We start from the raw sequence: 19,400 nt of genomic DNA, 5'->3' as shown, positions 1-19,400 counted from the left end.
ATAATCATGTTTTAGAGGGGGGGGGGGGGGGGGAATCATGGCACCACCTCTTTAAGGGTTAATGCATTCCTCTGAAAGTAATAGAAAGCAGACCTGATGCATTTGATTTGACTTCTGTGCATGTACAATTTCACAATGTCTCAGTTTAAAGATGTTCTGGGCATGTTAATATTACAAAAATGCATAAATACTAAATCTAATGCACTGTACATATTCACCTTCATGGATAAAGACTGTAGAAAGCAAACTTTATGCATATAGATCAAGTATTTTGCATGAAATGCCATAAAACCATTTGGGTGGATTTTTTGTTTTGGGCAATAAGGGATTAATAACTAAAAATGCCCAAGGGATTAGGGATATCACTGGGCACCCTCTTCAATCCTTAAGAGGTGACCCCAAGAAACAAGAATCAGTTGAGAAAAAACCTTTAACCGACAAAACCACATACAGCCAAAAATCACCCTTTGCATCCCAGAACAATACGAATATCACAGTTTATCAGAATGTCCACCACTGGTTTCCAAACAGTGGATCGGGACTCATTTGTGGGTCAGACCAATTTTTATGGGTCACGACTCATGTAAAAATATCTTTCTAAGTAAAAGAAACATATAAGTTTGTTTTATCATTTTTTAAATACTTTTAACACTTTATGCCCAAGATGTGTTAAATACGTTTTCGACAACAGACGGTGTTCTCGGCTATTCTAGACGATTCTTGGACATACTCTATAACTGAAAAGTATTTTTACTCCGGGTGACGTTGTCATGATGCAACCAAAATTGTTCTTTATATTTATAGGCTCCTAAAAAACTTTAATGTTATATAATGGAGCGATCTGCTCCGTCTGCTATTTTCACTCGTTTGGGTCCCGGGCAAACGTCTTGTCTCACTTTTGGGTCTCGACCTGAAATGTTTGGGAACCATTGGTCCAGATCAAGACTCCCCTGCAGTCCCCCATGTGACAATGTAAAGATGAGTTACCTTCAACAAGTTCCAGATTGGTGGCCAGATTGTAGACCCTGCTGATGACTTGATGCATCTTGGGATGCTTCAAAAAAAGGAAGAGAAAGAAAGCTTAGTGTCCATTTAATTCATTTTCTATGTATGTAATGTATTTAAGATTCAACTACGTATTTAGTATTTTGAAAATAAATGAAAATACATTTTATAAAAATGTATGCAATGATTAGTATTTTTATAGATTAATTGCCAAGTATTAAATCAATTGCCTGTCAGAATCTCTAAGAATAAATTGACCATACTATGGTGTTTCTTTGGAGCAGGCAGCCTAAATGTTTACCACTATGTTTACCACTGTGTGTGTGTGTGTGTGTGAGAGCACAGGCCAGAGTTACTATTATCGTCAAAAGCCAAACAGGAACTATGGTATGAGACTGAATGCACAGCTGCAGTACTTCATAGACTGCAAAACTGCTCTGCCAGCCTTATAATAATAATTGAACTGCAATCTGTCAAAGTGCAACCTGCGCCTTGAGCACAAGTAGGCCATGTATAGTCTACTTGTCCACAATAGCAGAGTGCGCCATGAGTCAAGCTATGCTATGGCTATATCATACACACTAATGAACCACCAGCAAATTTGATTGAAAGAAAATGTGGCAATATCTTTGTGGTTCAATTTGAGGGTAAGCCAATCAATCAGAGGCGGAGTAGAAGTGACATCACACAAACCTTTGTAAAATGTTTAAAATGTGTCCATTTGAGAATAATATTACATTAAAAAAGTATTTTGTATTTCAAATACAGGAAATACTAGACCTGAAAGTATTTTGATACAAATTACATCCAATTTTTTCCATCCCAGCCAAATACAAATTACAAAATAGCATTTCAAATACATGTATTTCAAATACTGCCCATCTCTGGCAGCAGGTAACGTTTGTGTGCTGTGCTAGCAAGTACAACATGTTATCATGGTGTATGGTAAACCATGTGAAACATAGGAGTTTGCGCTAGCGAGCTAATGTAACATGGTTAACACAACCTATGCCAAACTCGTTCAGTAACGAGACAAAACCACTGGAGGGCGCCATGCCAACACTTTCTTGTCTCGTTCATCGACGTGACAAAGGTTACTATGGTTACCGGATAAACACTTGCTGCGGGTGCTAGTGAAAGACGATGGTGCATACGTCATGACGCAACACGGCCAGAAGCATAATGGAGCGGCCGTTCTCCGCTCCAGTTGACCTGCTGGTGGCTCTATAACAGGCCAATGTGAGAAGGGTGGCATCTGTTCCTTGACCTAGTGGGAATGTGCTTGCAAGATTTCACGCACATCGCAGGCTGTGTTCATTTGAGGTGTTTTTGGCCACTTTATCGCTGCTTGCAGCTATATTTATTATTATTATTATTTTATATTATTTTTTGTGTGCACTTCATAGGCATGTTAGATAAAGGTCTTTGTGTGTAGAATGTTTCATGCAAATTGACTGTATTGGTCCAAAGTTCATGTAAAAAAAGTTTTGTGCACGTGACGTGAAAATCCCAGGAGGAGATAGATTTTTACTGTTTTTCATATAATTCAAATGGTGGGAGAACTAAAGGTCAGTAGGGATGGGTATCCTTACGATTTTAGCGATTCCGATTCCGGTTCTGCTTATCGATCTGATTCCTTATCGATTCTTTTATTGATTCTCAGCCCCCTCGCCATGGGGGCAGGTCGCAAATAGTGGCCAATGACATGTTCTACCTCCTCCACTCCTTATTCTCCTCCTGTCATTTTCTTCTTTTTGTAGTTTTTATTTATATTTTTCACAGAAAAAAAAGTGTATTTTTTACAGTGTGCTCAATCCAACGTCCCGTTTTTGCAGTGCTCAGAACGTGAAGGCACGTCATTTTTGTAGCCCGCAGGCACATGCACCCTTTATCCTCTGTTAGGAAGTGCCCTCTCCAGACCATGCATGCATTAATGCAAGTAAAGAAAATAGCTGACCTCCAAGCTCGCAAAACGTGAGCTTGGAGGTCTGCCATTTTCAATATTTTCACCAAAAGGCCCTTTTAGATATTTCAGCCCCTGCCCCTCTAACATTCTCTGCACGTCCCTGGTGTAGCCTACTCTATCGTCGGCTGCGAAGCTTGCGGAGGCGGAGATGCTGCTTTACACAGCTAAAGCAGAAGCACTGTTTTCTATAGTTTTGGATCAACGGATTTACACACTTTTCTTTCTTGCACATGTTATTTATAGGGAAGCATTTAGCAACACGGAGCACATTGGACATGTAGCCCATTTTGTAGTAAGAACGTGGTAGCCAAGCTTGCAAAGCAAACTTTTTAGGGCACTCTAGCTCGGAAACAGATCGGGGAGACTTGTCCGTTCATACAGTGAGCTTGAGTACAACTGAACTAGGAAAGCTGACGCCTCATTATCAAAACATGAACATTCGCGTGAAATATACAGACAGACTTTAGAACGCCTCTGCTTAGTTAGACAACATTTGGCTGCGGTCTAACAAAACAAGGCACTTGAAGGCAGCGCTTTTCCTGTTTGATGTCATCGCGCATATGCAGGCATCGATAGCGGAATCGTTAAGGACTTTGGCTAATGATTCCATGGAATCGATCCATGGGGAACCGGTTCTCAACAAGAACCGTTCTCGATACCCATACCATACCTAAAGGTCAGAGGTCAAAAGTCAGAGTGTCAAAGTTGTTCGGCATGAGGAGACGCATTTGTGTGTCCAGGTTTCATGGCTGTACACCAAAGAGAGCATGAGCTATACCTGTACAAAGTTTGCACTTTCGAAGCTTCATACAGCGCCACCCTTTGGCCGATTGTTGTAAAAAGTAATAGCACACGTTGCCACAGTAAGCTGAACACATTGATGTTTGAATATCGATTTTCGGTGTAAGTATGTAGGAGTAGAAAGGTGCCAAAGTTTTGACTGACTGATAGATAAAGTAGAAAATTTGCAATTTGTGAAATTGCGAGTGTGGTTGCCCGACCCGCCCCAGCGTGAGCAGCGGGGTGTGCCGCCGGGACCCCGAGGGAAACGCCGGGGCCCGAGGAACACGACGTCGGGCCCCTCCCCGTTAACTTTGGAAGTCACGGACGAACGGTACAGACTATCAAAATATCGCTTGAGTATGTTTCTCGCATGGGCCCATAGATCATGTGTACCGATTTTTGTGACATTTGAAGAAAATATCTCGGAAAAGTAGCAAAAAGTTAACCTGACTTCCGTCAGATGGTGGCAGTAGTGCGTAGGCTACCGCTCTACTTTACCATCTGATATCTCTCGGGCAGACTCGATGTAAGGGGTGGGCCATTTTTTTAAATTCCTTAGCAGGTGATTGGATGTGGCCGTCTCTCTGCCAGTCTGGGAGTGCCAACTCCAACCACTCATATTGGCCTGTCTGCATCCACGCGGTCTGCAATCAGACTCTATTGGCTCAGAGCCGCTCAGAGCCCGCCGGTAGCTGCCGCTGATTGGTCCGGCCCGGGGCTTTACGAGCGTTATCAACTCCCACCGAGAGATCTCAGATGGTGGTAAAGTAGAGCGGTAGCCTACGCACTACTGCCACCATCTGATGGAAGTCAGGTTAGCAAAAAGTGTGTTTTGGAGAAAATTCGAAATGGCGGAAAATCTATCCTGATGCAAATGGGCGGGGGAGATGCTATATGGGGAGATGTGTCATGCCCCAAGGAATACAGGGAAAAGAATAATTTTAATTTTCCGACCAACGGTTCAAGAGTTATAGGGCAAAACGTAAAGTGAGCTGTTATAGCGCCACCATGAGGCCGACTGATGCCCATACGTTTTATTAACCTGCTGGTAGCAGGTGGGCAAGCCTTAGTGTCAATGCCTGTTAGGATGAAAGGATAGGATGAAAAATAAATGTTACACATTATACCTCTTTCCTCAGCGAAGCCATTGGTTCAGTAATCCCATCCACCATCTCCCGCCCCTTCTTCTTTTTCTCCTCCATCTGCGCCTGCCACACCTTCTTTTCCTCCTCATACTTCTGCCGCAATGCCGCCAACTCATCGTCCAGATTCCTCTTATCTTTAGGCTTCATCATCTGCTGCATCCATGTCTTGACACTATTATCCAAATGAATACAACATATGGTATACAATATTTATTCAAGTACCACAGTGTCACAGCATCTGTCATTTGTACATCACCCCCCCCCCCAGAAGGACAAAAAAGAAAACACATAAAAATGCTTGCTTATTGTATTGACGTATTACCTTGCTTATTGTAAATCGATTAAGAGTGTTTGCTAAATGCCTAAATTGTAATGAATCACAAAAAAATAAAAATAAAATAAAACTTCATTGTAACATTTAAGTCTTTTGTTGGCTGCGTAAGTAAACATAAGGCTGTGCTGTGACGAAATACAGCAAAATTATGCTTTTTTTCCTTCCACATATATGCATTGCATATAAATCTGTTAAAAGCAAATATTGAAATAAAACAAGGAGCATTTAACAAATCTTACATGATGTCATGGTGTATATCACTCATCCCTATCACTTTCATCCAGGGTTCATCAATATGTCCAAGTCCATACACAGATAAATGTGTCCATGGATAATTTTATATTTTACACACCATTAAGCTCTGTAAAGACTGGCAAATTAGCGAAGTGTCGCGAATAAGCGAACCAAAAAGGCGAAGTATTAGCGATTCGCCTTTTTTCCATACACACCAAAAAGCAACGCGATTATGCGTATAATATTCGCTTAATTCGCCTAAAAACGAGGGGGTGATATCTGCATGTAGCCACAGGAGAAAGGAGAAGAAAGGAGAGAGGAGAACGGAGACAGGGAAACAAATAAAATAATGGAAACTACATCCTCAAGTGACGATGACCTGGCCGTGGTTGTTAGCCTATTAAATAAGAAAAAGAACAGAAGAGACAACACACGTTCACCGTTCCCCCTCCCCTCAGCTCCGGGGGCAGAGTAGACAGACTCTATTGCGCAGACAGGCAGCAGCAGCAGCAGCGGTGTAAAGTAACTAAAAGTACATTTACTTGAGTAGCCTGTACTTGGTTGTAGGTATTTGTACTTGAGTCAAATTTCCAGTACTTTCCTTCTAATCCACTCATTTCTCACTATTCACGATATTCCTGGCCCTGCCCCCGGCTTCCTGTTCATATCCTGAAAGAGGCGGAGGCTGAAAAAGCTGGCCTGAAAAACATCATTTGGTTTCCTGTTGTCCTTGCATTAAAGTGTCAGTAGATGGCATTCTGGGCTCTGGGCTCTGAATGTACCTGGTTTGCCATGTCTGCTTATAAGCAATTTGTGTCTTAAAAAAATGGTATAGTTGCTGATAAATACATTATTATTTGTAAACAACAACACCTTCTTATTCCCCTATGAGATACATTAATCCATCACACAGAAATAAGACAGGAGAGTGATTCAGAGTGAGAATGGAATGTTAACTGGAGAGAGAGAATTCAAGACAGGTACAGTACAGAAATAATGGTTTGTGCTCTCTGACAAATTATGTTTTGACATGAGTATAAGTATGGTCATTTCATCAGTCAATGGATGACATTTCAAGTTCAACAGTTCATAGGATGTTTCTTGTCCACAAATGACAAGACAAAGAGTCCTTCGCTGGTGTCTGCATGACACCAGGCTGAGCCTTATAAACCAAAACAATTCTCATTGTTTTTGGTACAGGCTCCATGGCAGCAGATAAGGCCTCAGTTCTACCAGACAGAAGCCGGCCTTGTGGGTACTGTACATGACATGGCACAGTCACGGGCTGTGCCTTAGGGTCAGGGGGTCAGTTGGTCATCAATATGTATTGATAAAAAGATGATATGAACCATAACAAAATACCTATCAGTTGCTTATTGGGCTTACTTTCTAATGTTTTTTTAAACCAGTGGTTCCCAAATCTTTTCATATCAAGGACCCCAGATTAACATTTGTCCACAGTCGCAGACCCCCATCTGAAAATATGTGGTGCCAGGGACTTAAGTTGTTGAAATGTTTAAAAAAATATCCAAAATATTTGTTTTCTCTCAATATTTAAAAAAAAGCAAATATACAAGCTCACAATGTGTCGCAATGTGACACATTGTGAGCTTGCTGATCTGCTATTTTCAAACGTAAATGTAAAGTAGTGTAGCCTAGTTGCTTCTGTTGGGCTTATTTCTTTGTCAAAATCTGGCAACAGACAATTCCATGTCACTTCCTTACTTGGGAGGAAAAGATGTGTATGAAGTAGCACACAAAGAAAAATGCTCCAGCGCCCTCTGTAAAAGGAAAATGGCAGCCTCCATAAAATGGCCAGGAATATGGTGAATTGTATTTAATACCCAGCGATTTATTTTAAAACATTAGTCTTTTTGCAGATATAAAGTAGCCTACAATAACAAACACAAACAATGCTTTTACCAGTAAGACATTTGAGTACTTTTTCCAAGCAGCCACACAGACGAGAGACGGAAAAGGAGAAAGAAACAACGTTCCCCTCGGCCTCAATGCAAAGGGAAGGTCCCTCGACCATGCTCTCTCTCTCTCTGTAAGTAGGATAGTGAGCTTGCTTTGTTACAGAGAGAGAGGAGTTCACCAGCGAATGTTCACTTAATTCGACACAAGGGCGAATACAAAACAGACGTTTTTTCGAAATTCGCGTTTGGTGTGGATGCTTCCATTGACTTAATAAGGTTTGAAACAAAAAGCGAATTATACGCCAATTCGCTATTCTCTGGCGGTGTGTACGGGCCTAATGTTACTAGAGCTGGGGAGCAGCTCTAGTAACATAGTCTATAGTTAATAGCGATTAATTTTTATCTGTTCTAAAACTACCTTAAACAGATATGTAATACTCATATCAACATTGAAGTAGACAAATACATGCTTTATTCAATTTCTACATGACAAATAGGCTTACTGTCCAGAATCTTTGAGAAAATATGTGTTTCCATTAGGACAGATTTACATTTAATTAACTTTTATACTTGGCATTTAATCACTTTAACCACAGGATCCCCATTCTGGGGGGAACATTCACCAAAAATAGCCGATCTAAGAGAAGAGTTTGTGTATGGACTCTTAATCAAGTACAGTGCAGCGTTTTACAAAGCATAGAGGCTCTAGTTTCTTATTTTTTATAAATCTTTATCCCACGATTTTGTAACCTTTTTTCACTCAGTGTAAATTGCCTATGTAATTCTGGACTCTGCTCTCCCTCTGCCGTGCCTGGGGAGACAACGGATTGACCTCATGCTTCCTTCTATGCATGAGTAGTCAAAGTTGCTTCTTTTCACCTGACAGTGGGGATTTCCCCGGTTTGGACATAGCGCGTGGAAGGAACACGTTATTCCAACGAGTTCCATTCCCCTCCATCAGGTGCCCCGGCTGGCCAGGGGAAGGCATTATAGAGACCAGGATTACTGCATGTTTTTGTGAGGGTATCTATCCTAGGAGACACGGCGAGAACATGCACTCCACACAGAAAGGCCCTATCACCAACCCCACCTAGGGTGTGGGCACTGATGACGTGGAGGAGGGTACACGGCCACAGCGTCCCCCGGCGAGAATCGAACCCAGGACCTTCTAGCTGCGAGGCAACATTGCCAACCACTGCGTCACCATGCCTCCTAGAGGCTCTAGGTTTAACTGACGTAATATTGATAGGCTACATTTGAAATATTGTCAAAGCATTCTGATTGCTCTGGACTGGTGTTATGATTATGGCACCCCTAGTTCACTTTGAGAAAACCTGCTGTTATGTTATGATGTAGACACTGTGATGGCTCGTTGGTAGCCCTATAGGGTCGATTCACACTATTGTAAGGAGCCCAACTTATTTCTGGGCATTGTCCAGACCCAAATATGGTTCGCTCAACTGACTAAACTCGGCTCTTCTGTGCTGCAGAAATGTTGTGACCTCCCGACTTAATTTCGGTACTCAGCGGTGTCTTCTCATTCATTCAGCTTAGCGTCAAGTTCATATTTTCGCTGTGAAGCCGTTTGGGAGGGAGACATAGCGAGCATCACATAGCGAATACATTGTCAGCTCTCGATCTGGCTGGACACAGACACACACACACACACACACACACACACACACACACACACACACACACACACACACACACACACACACACACACACACACAGCTTTGTGTCTCGTTCTCGCTAGTCACTGACCGTTTTAAAGAGAAAAGAAGAGCTTAAACACAACTTTGCTAGTGTTCGGTGTTGATAGGTGTATAGCTAGGCAGCTAGCCTATATTACCTCTATGGTTTATAGCATCCACTACGAGTTGTGACTGTGTGGTGCAGAAAGAGAGGCGGCACGTTTATAATGTGAGCTTGTAGATTAAATGTTTTCGACAGAGCTCACTAGGGATGGGTGTCGTTCACCTTTTAATTGATCCGATACCTTTTTCGATACCTGGGAATTGATACGATACCCTTTTCGATACTTTTTATTTAAGTTTCTGTAGAGCAGAGGTGATGTTGATGATCACACAGTGCGGCGGAGCAGAGAGTATAGAAGTTGGATAACCAGTAAGACTCCCGAATCGGGAGATAAGCGACCGTCAGGTCACAGCGTGACCTGACGGTCACGCTGTGGACCTGACGGTGATGTACTTCCTGTACAGGGCGGCTACACGAAATGTGGATAACACTATATATGGAGTGTGACGATTCAAGGCATCTCGGTTAAGTTCTTACCGGACACCACTGCATCGGTTATCTCCATATATGGAGGGATGTGTTGGTTATCTCCATATCTGGAGATTCAACCTTCAACGATTTTGACATCTTGTTACTAATCTGTCGGTAGATAATGCCGGTCTTATATCACAGCCTCCACCTCTCACGTCATACGGGCAGCCATAGTTACACCTGGAATGTTGAATCTCCATATATGGAGATAACCTACGCATCACACAAAGACTGACCTCACCAGCCCATACTTGGGCATGGACGACTTATATCTCCATATACGGAGATGGCCATATATGGAGATACGATGACATCACAGAGTCCACAGCTGATGATGTGGCGTGATGTCATACAATACACAAACAAGCCCTATATAAAGGGGCAATTCTCAGCAGGGAAGAGAGCATTCCCCACTAGCTGAGTATCTTATCACATCTTGGATGTGATGATAAGCTATAAGCTTAGTTGATCCTGGCGATAAGGTCTGAGTCGAGGAATGTATGTATGGACTCCCCCCGAACATAAATAATTTCGGGACCAAAATAAGTTAGGCTCCTTATTAGAGTATGAAACGAACCGTAGATTAACAATACATTAACATTAAGGTGACAATGCCACAAATTGCGGCAGTTACGCTTGGAGATTAAATGTAGGCTAGCTGGTTGAAGATGTGTGGCACAAGGCATTATGCCAGTGTTGTACCCGAACGCGTTCAAAGTACGATCGTTCATGAACACGTTCATATTTTGGGCGAACATGAACTGAACGTAATTGTTTCCGCTTGATGAACGATATTGTCCAACGCGGTCATTCTGACGCCCACGAACGGCGTTCATGCGGCGGTCCGCGCCTCCGCGGTCGTCTGTCCTCTCGTCTCTTTTCATTCACATGCTCCAATAGCACGCACTGTGCACGCAGGCTGCTTCTCGTGAACGTTGATATGCGGTGCTGTTAGGGATGGCCAAATGGAGATTTTTTCTTAACCGATAACCGAAAGGCCTTATCAGTTAATTAACCGTTAGGAAAATACACCCGTTTTTCCCCATAATAAAGTGCCATATTTACACATTACAAACAATAAAACTAGGAGAAACAAGAATACAAATGTTTTCTAAAAGAAATGTGTTTTTCCAAAGAAACCGTGGGATTGAAATGATCAATCTGTAATGTGATGCGCTTTAGCCAGGCACGTGCGCACATACAGCAAAGGGGGCTGGAGCCCTTAACTTTTATCAACAGAATTGTCCACCAAAAGGCCCTTCAGCCCATGCCTCTCTAAAATGCTGTGCACTCCCTGGCTCTCGCCTAAAAACAGCAGCAACGAGATGCTCGCATGTAGAGCAATAACTTTCAATCGTATGACATTTGGAATGGTTGAATCGGCTAAACGTGATGTCCATTTCATTCATTTTCTTCTCTCTCGACCGTGTTTTGTGTGTGCTGATGCAGCGATCATTGAATTTGCGACTCTGAGCTGTGTTATTTTCGCATATCCTAGGCTACTCTCTGTAACCAAGACGACTTTAGCGTTCCTCACGTCGTCAACATGTAACATTAGAAAGTTGTGTTTTAAGCTCTTCTTAACGGGATTCAATGTGACGCTGACGGGGGTCTGTTTTGTAAAATCCAATCGACGACGGAGCATTTGTTGAACAAGTCAGCGTGTACGACTCCAAAATCAAGCAGCGTCGCACACTCCCAGTTGCGTGAATGCATGGATGTTACACAGAGATTGGTGTCCCAGAAATGTGTGACCACAGCGTATATATATATATAGTTGCATGGTTGATGACTTGATGTTGCGTAGATATTGGTGTACGGGGCTTTTGGTGTGACGCATGGGTTGATTTCCTTTTTCTTTTCTTTTTTATCGGTCAAAATTGACCGTTAGTGCTTACCGGTAACCAATTTCTTATCGGTTTACCGGTAACGGTTAACCGTTGGCCATCCCTAGGTGCTGTCTGCACTCTGCAGCTGCACTGTGAATCTCCTCCTCGTTACGTCTCGCAAGCCTGACTATACTTTGTCGTATGTGTGTTGTACGGTGAAAATAGCTGATCTGCAAGCTCACAACGCGCCGCATCCACGAGACAACGTGAGCTTGTAGATCAGCTATTTTAACCAACGCGGAAACATGCTGTGCGCGGGTGGCGAGGTTTAGAAACGTCTGCCTTCAGCCCTTCACAATAAGGGTGCAGGAAGACTGGGCACTGGGCAGTGGGCACATAAATATTGTGGGCACTTCAATGTTAAGTTGGATGAAATTATTGCTGTGTGGGTGGTTCTATATGGGCTGTGTCAATAATTTTGACAAATAATAACATGCAACGTCTAAACATTGATATATATATATATGTTAGTTCATTTTGGGGAACCATGAACTTTAGTTCAAAATATAGAATTATGAACTTGAAATTAACTAGTTCATTTTGAAAGTGAACTTTCCCAACACTGCATTATGCCCACCCAGTTCGCTGGCCGCTGCGATCATGTTGTGTGCACTTTCGGTGGTCAGCAGCGTGCATACTTTATTTTCTATGATACACTCTCCGGCTACTCACATGGCAGAGGCTTAGGGGCAGACAAAGCCTCTTCATAACAGGTCATGCAACAGAAGCTTCCACTCCCCGTCAAAATAATACGCTGTGCTCTCGAGGGAACTGTGATTACTGAATGAAGTTCAATAGTCTCCAATGCAACCGTGGTTGTCTGTCTGCTCACCAGCTTCGACTGCTCTCTTCGCATTCAATCGGACTTTTTCACCATTTATCAGACGTTTGAATGCACGGAGTATCCACAGGGTATCCACGGGGTATCCTGTTTCCGTGCACTTTGATGTACACATGCGCCGATATCTGTCGCCTCGAATATTATATTCACCTCACGGGAATCGAACCCAACTCGTGGGTTTGTTGCATCCGTGCTCTACTGACTGAGCTAATGAACGGATGATGTGACTCCTTTTTTTTGCATTTATCTTTGACGTGGATAGTGGGGGAGACGTGCAGTGGGGTAGACGTGGATAGTGAGGGACTGAATATTTACTATTCTGTCCGTAACGGCACATATAAGAGTTAAGATCTGTTTATTTGACAGGGACCGTGCTCATTAATGGACATGTCAGTTTTCACTTCAATGTAAATGAGCCAGAGTTAGCCCGCCGTGGGCTAATTTTCATCTGTATATCTCGGTAACGCGGCTGAGTGGGATTGGTCGCCGTTCCCACCGCTCGTCGCGGCAACTCGGCTCGCTAGCGCTCGCCTCGGTGGGTCATCGGCGCCCAATACCGCGCCGCTCCGTCGGGGTCTGTGGCGTGGAGCGTTACACCGGGGAACAGAGAATTCATGGCATCTAGTTCGATGCTGGAATTCAGCTCAGTTTTTGTTATTGTGTACCTCTGAGGTTGACCACTAGATGTCGACATTTCACTACTAATCAAGCCACTGTTTCATTGTCTTTTTATCAACCGTCCACTGTGAGATACCGGGATACCCAGAATTGAGTATCCGAGATACCAGAGCATTCAAACACTTGAAAACACTAGAGAATTTCTCATTCAATGCACTGAAATCATTCGAAACAGGTGGTCTGCTCCCGTGTCCCAAAACCTCCACCGCGCAGACTGTCTGTGACTGTCTTGTTGTTTACTACTACTGCGTGTCTCTGTAGTTTGCATTCGCTTCCTGACTGAATCTACTCTACAGGGTGCACCGAGGCTCAAAACCCACTGCACCGAGGCTCAAAAATCACTGCGTTAATCACGTGTTAAATAAATGATCGTCGTTAAGAGGATTTTGCGTTAATTAGTTAATATCGCGTTAACTTCCAAGTCTTAAATGTTACTGAATGTCAAGTCTACAGGTGTTCTTCAGAATGTATAAGAAACTTACTGTGACATTTTGGCACCTAGTAATAGTGATTTCAAATGTTTTGCAAAGGACCCCCTTAACGCTTTCAGTGCCACCTTTTCACCACTAGAGGGCGCCCAATGGCCATAGAATCCACCATAGACAAGCGCTGTATATGCACAAGCCGTGCGCAGCCATGACGCGCCTGAACACTTTCCTTTGTGCATGTACAGGAACAGGATGAAGTTAGCTTGAAGTTAGCCATGATTAAACCTTGCACACCTCATGGATATGTATGGAACAGAGAAAATGAGCTCTAAAGATCCTGGATTGCATTGGAGTGGATGGCGGCGCGACGCTCTTGCGGGCCGTGTAAACAGATGACGGCCGGCGGCCCGGCTCGAAAAAAAAATAAAATAAATAATAATATATATATATATATATATTTTAATTACCAGCCAAATTTAAATATGAATGTGCGCTTATAACGCCAGGAAATAGCTATATTTTATCATCATGATCACACTATTTTTAAAGCGGGATGATATACCATACCACAAAATGACCACTAGAGCGAGCCATAGACCATAGACTGTGGACGCCCCCATGTAAAAACCAAGATTCACAAGATTCAAGGATGGGATGATGACGTCGCTCCCCATTCAGACCCGGGAGACCCGCGGGCCGCCATCTGAGCTCAATACTGTTCAATTTGTGCTTGATCGTCTAAAACCACCATCGGTATGGGCACCGGAACGTATACAGATGCCACACAGAAAGTTTCAGAATCAAAATCCGACCTAGTGAAGCTGCGTAAGGGTCGGATGGTTTGCATTGAGCCTAGCGGCTAGCAGAGGCTGATGTAAACAGGAAGGCCTGGTTTAAAGGTGGCGTCATAATCGTATCCTTTTTTTTCACGGTTTACATGTTGATACTAGCCGGGAAGGTTACAGAGCCCTCCCCCGCCCTGCTTTTGGCAAATCAGACCACTGCTCAATCCTCCTGCTCCCCGCCTATAGGCAGAGACTGAAGAGAGAGCCTCCGGTGCACAGGGCTGTGCGCCGGTGGTCTGACCAATCAGAAGCGATCTTGCAAGATTGTTTTGATCACACGGACTGGGAGGCGTTCAAGTCGACTGGGAATCTAGACGACTACACCAACAACGTCACCACCTACATAAGGGAGTGTACAGAGGCTGTTGTTCCAGTCAGGAATATAAAGATGATGCCAAACCAGAAGCCATGGATAACCAGTGAGGTACGTGCAGCTCTCCACACACGATCTGTAGCCTATAACACTGGCTCAGTGGAGGAATATAAAAACTCACGTTACGCTCTCAGAGTGGCCATTACACAGGCTAAGAAGGATTATGGTCAACGTATGGAGTCAAAACTCATCACGAACAATCCGAGGCACCTTTGGCAGGGGCTTCAAGCCATAACAGACTATAGGGGGCGCACACAGCAAACCCAACACACAACACCCACCTTTCCAGATGACTTTAACTCCTTCACTGCCAGGTTTGACCCCTCTGCTGGACCCTCTGGCACTGCTGGCCCATCTCACAACCCCATTGGTGAGCACCCACCTCTGCAACCCCCCCCTGCTGCCATGGGGAGGGGGGAGCAGACCCCCCCTTCAGAAATACCATCACGCCCCCATTCCACCACCGGTGCTGACGAAGACTGCCAGCTCTCCATCAGCAGGGTTGATGTCTACCGCTCTTTCAAGCGGATCAACCCACGGAAGGCGGCTGGTCCGGACGGCATCCCGGGTCGTGTTCTGAAGGTCTGTGCTTACCAGTTGGCGGAGGTATTCACTGACATCTTCAATCTGTCTCTTTCCCTCAGCTCCGTCCCCACCTGCTTTAAAACCAGCACCATCATCCCCATTCCCAAGCAGCAGAAGGTGACCAGTCTAAATGACTGGCGCCCCATAGCCCTTACTCCTATAGTGAGTAAATGCTTTGAGAGCCTGGTTAAAGGACTTCTATGCCTCCCACCCTCGACCCCCTGCAGTTTGCCTACAGAACCAACAGGAGCACTGAAGATGCCATCTCACACGTCCTCCACACGGCCCTCTCCCACCTGGAGGGCAGGGGCACCTACGTGAGGATGCTGTTTGTGGACTACACCATAGTGCCCTCCAGGCTCTATGGCAAACTCCGGGACCTGGGAGTGAACACATCACTGTGCAACTGGGTCATGGACTTCCTGACAGACCGCCCCCAGACGGTGAGAGTGGCTGGTCAGTCTTCTTCCACACTGAGTCTCAGCATAGGGGCACCACAGGGCTGCGTCCTAAGCCCACTCCTGTACTCCTTGTACACCTAAGACTGCGTGGCGACCCAGACAACCAACCATGTCGTTAAGTTTGCTGACGACACGGCAGTGGTGGGTTTGATCTCTGGCGGCGACGAGTCGGCCTACAGGGAGGAGGTAGCCACCTTGGAGAGGTGGTGCACAGACAACAACCTCTCCTTGAACGCCAGAAAGACCAAGGAGATCGTAGTAGACTACAGGAAGAACAAAGACGAGGTCCAGCCAGTCACCATCAATGGCTCAGCGGTGGAGAGGGTGGACTCCTTCAAGTACCTCGGGGTCAATATAGAGAAGGACCTGACCTGGGACTGCCATGTCACCGCAGTCGTGAAAAAGGCCCAACAGCGCCTGTATGGCCTCAGGCGCTTGAAGAAGTTCGGCCTGAGACCATCCACAATCAGGGACTTCTACAGGGGCACTATAGAGAGCCTCATCACAAGCAGCTTCACGTCCTGGTATGGCAGTTGTACGGACAGAAACCGTAAGGCTCTGAGGAGGGTTGTTCGGACTGCCGAGAACATCACCGGTTGTGAGCTGCCCAAGATGGAAGATCTGTACAACCAGCGCTGCCTCAACAAGTCCCTGAGGATCATTGAGGACACCACCCACCCCCACAAACGACTTTTCTCCCCTCTTAAGTCAAAGAGGGTGAAGGGATACAAGATCCTCAAGGCACGCACCACCAGGCTGAGGAACAGCTTTTTCCCACAGGCCATCAGACTTTTAAATGCAGAGTGAGGAATGTGCAATAACTCTTTGCACTTTGCGCTTGCACTTTATTGGACTGATTATTATTGCCATACCTTGTGTTTTTTTATTACGTATTTTATTGTAGGTTTTTATACGCTTTTATTATCATGTTTTTATTGTACTGGAGCTTCAGAGCATAAGATTTTCACATGTATGTACCCAGTGCATCTAAGTGACCAATAAAGTGAATCTGAATCTAGCCGAAGGTAAGCTAACCGTTTCGCTCCGTCTATTAACCCAAATAAAAGCTTAAACAATGCTTTTATATAAAAGTCGATTAAAGTCGCTAGGCAGGGAAGTCCATAGTGACATTGTCGATCTAAAAGTCGACCGGCGCTGATCTTGTTAAAAAGCCGAACTAGTTCGGGATCGGCATCCTGATAAGGTCCAAATAAAGCCGAACTAGTTCGGGATTGGCGCATTATAGCCCATTTTCCACTGGCCCAACTCCACACCACACCACACCACCCACTTGTGCCAGGTTTTCCACTACAAGGACCTGGGTAGAGTGGTGTGAAAGTGGTACTAAACAGGGTACTAAAAAGTATCCACTCTAGAGTAGGTCTGAGCTAGGCCAAACAGGGCCAAACACTTCATAATGACTGATCACTCACTGACTTTTCATTTAGACCACCAGGATATAGTTGTAATATAACTATATAATGATAATAGATTCTATTGTGTTATAACCATTATTATAATCTATTATAGTGTATTTTAAAAACGTTATAATGTAGTATAATCACAGTTATAATCCATTACAGTGCATTATAATAGGATAGTTGAAATATAAATGTATATTGTTATTGTATTATAATCACAGTTAAAAGGGTCAATTTGTTTCTTACCGATAGGGGTACTTTTTTGTAATGGAAAATGTAGATATTTTTATGTGGTGCGGTGTGGTGTGGTGTGGTGCTAAAACTGCAGTCGAAAAGGGGCTTAAGAGTTAACTGTTGTACAAATGGAACCAAATGTCCACTTGTCCACTCATTTAGTGTATCCGTGTCAGAAAAAATATTTTAACATAAATGTCCAACATAAGCCAGCATGGCGATGACCCCTGCTTAATGAGAGTCATCATCCCATATACTGTAGCTCGTTCTTCTGTTTCCTTGAAACACCCTCAGTTCACAAGACTGTGTTGTCATCGACAACAGTGAACTACCTGCAAAACACTCTGTTCTTTCCGTGATCAAGTCGTTCTTGACTGTGGAATCAGCACACTGTCCTGTAGATACTGTATGTTTGGATGGATGAAGTGGTCATTGTAAATTGGTTATTGTCCACTGCCGCCATGACCTTCACTGTCATCTCTGCATCCTGGGTTACACAACTCCAACCAGACTCATGGTGGGGGTTGGAGGAGTGGAGGTGGAGCATAGACTTGAGCTCTGCAGAGTCAGCTGCAGTGGGTGGTTTTGACTAGAGTCTAGTCAAAAGACTAGGAAGACGAATAAATTACCAGAAACTGCTTCAGAGGTACATGAAGCCCTGATGGCAGGTGTATTTGTTGGATGATGAGCAGACAGCAGGGGAACTGCCGATAGCAGCCACAATAGTGTTTCTCTTGACATGCTACAGGAGCAGACCTATAATGCCTATGCCAAGGAAACAAGCGGTCTGGATGGCATTACACTCAGCCCTGCTGCCTGGACAAAATGGGTCTAGTAGACCATTTTGGTCTACTAGACCAAAATGAACCAACAAATACACCTGCTATCAGGGCTTCATGTACCTCTGAAGCAGTTTCTGGTCATTTCGTCGTCTAAGGCAAATACAGAGGCAAAGATTGCTGCCTGTACTTGTAGTGGCAAGTGAAGTAGGGTAGCATTCTTGCCGGATCCTTTCTAACTTCTGAGTGCCAGTTATCTCTTTCTCAAACAGGGTCTTTAAGACCGACTCAACTTGTGGCTTCCAGGGCTGTGTATCCCTGTTTGCTGCCCATGTCTCAAAGGCTTCCCAAAGCAAGCGCCACATGGTGTCGCTGAGGACCTTGAAGGCATGTTAAGTTTGGTAGTGTTCAGCCTTTTCACCTTTCATCTTCTTGGCAGTTCCGTAACCTCAGGCTGTGTCCCAGCTGCCTTCAAGGCAGCCAGAGTATCACCACTCCTCAAAAAAACAACTCTTGACCCCTCGGACGTCAAGAACTACAGACCGGTATCCCTCCTCTCATTTCTTTCAAAAACCCTTGAACGTGTGGTCTCTAACCAGCTTTCTCTCCATCTCTCACAGAACAACCTGCTGGATCCCAACCAGTCAGGTTTTAAACCGGCCCATTCTACAGAAACGGCACTCCTAGCAGTCACAGAAGCACTCCATGTTGCCCAGGCTGCATCCCACTCTGCAGTCCTGATTCTTCTGGATCTATCAGCGGCATTCGACACAGTGAATCACCAGCTACTCCTGGACACCCTTGCTGACCTAGGCATCACCGGGACGGCACTAAAGTGGTTCTCCTCCTACCTGTCGGACCGGACCTATCAGGTCTCATGGAAAGGTTTGCTTTCATCCCCCCGAACCCTCCAAACGGGAGTCCCCCAGGGATCCGTACTTGGCCCTCTGCTTTTCTCCCTGTACACCAAATCCCTTGGTGCTGTAATCTCTGCTCACAATCTATCCTATCACTGCTATGCTGATGACACTAAACTGTTTTTGTCCTTCCCCCCTTCTGCCACCCAGGTGGAAGAACGCATTGCTGCATGTCTGGCCGACATCTCACAGTGGATGTCAGCCCACCACCTTAAGCTGAACCCGGACAAGACGGAGCTACTCTTTTTCCCAGCTAAGTCTTGCCCCATGCAA

Source organism: Nannobrachium achirus, assembly GCF_963921795.1.
Source record: "Nannobrachium achirus genome assembly, chromosome: 2".
Taxonomy (NCBI): Eukaryota; Metazoa; Chordata; class Actinopteri; order Myctophiformes; family Myctophidae; genus Nannobrachium; species Nannobrachium achirus.
This window is presented reverse-complemented; position numbering follows the sequence as displayed.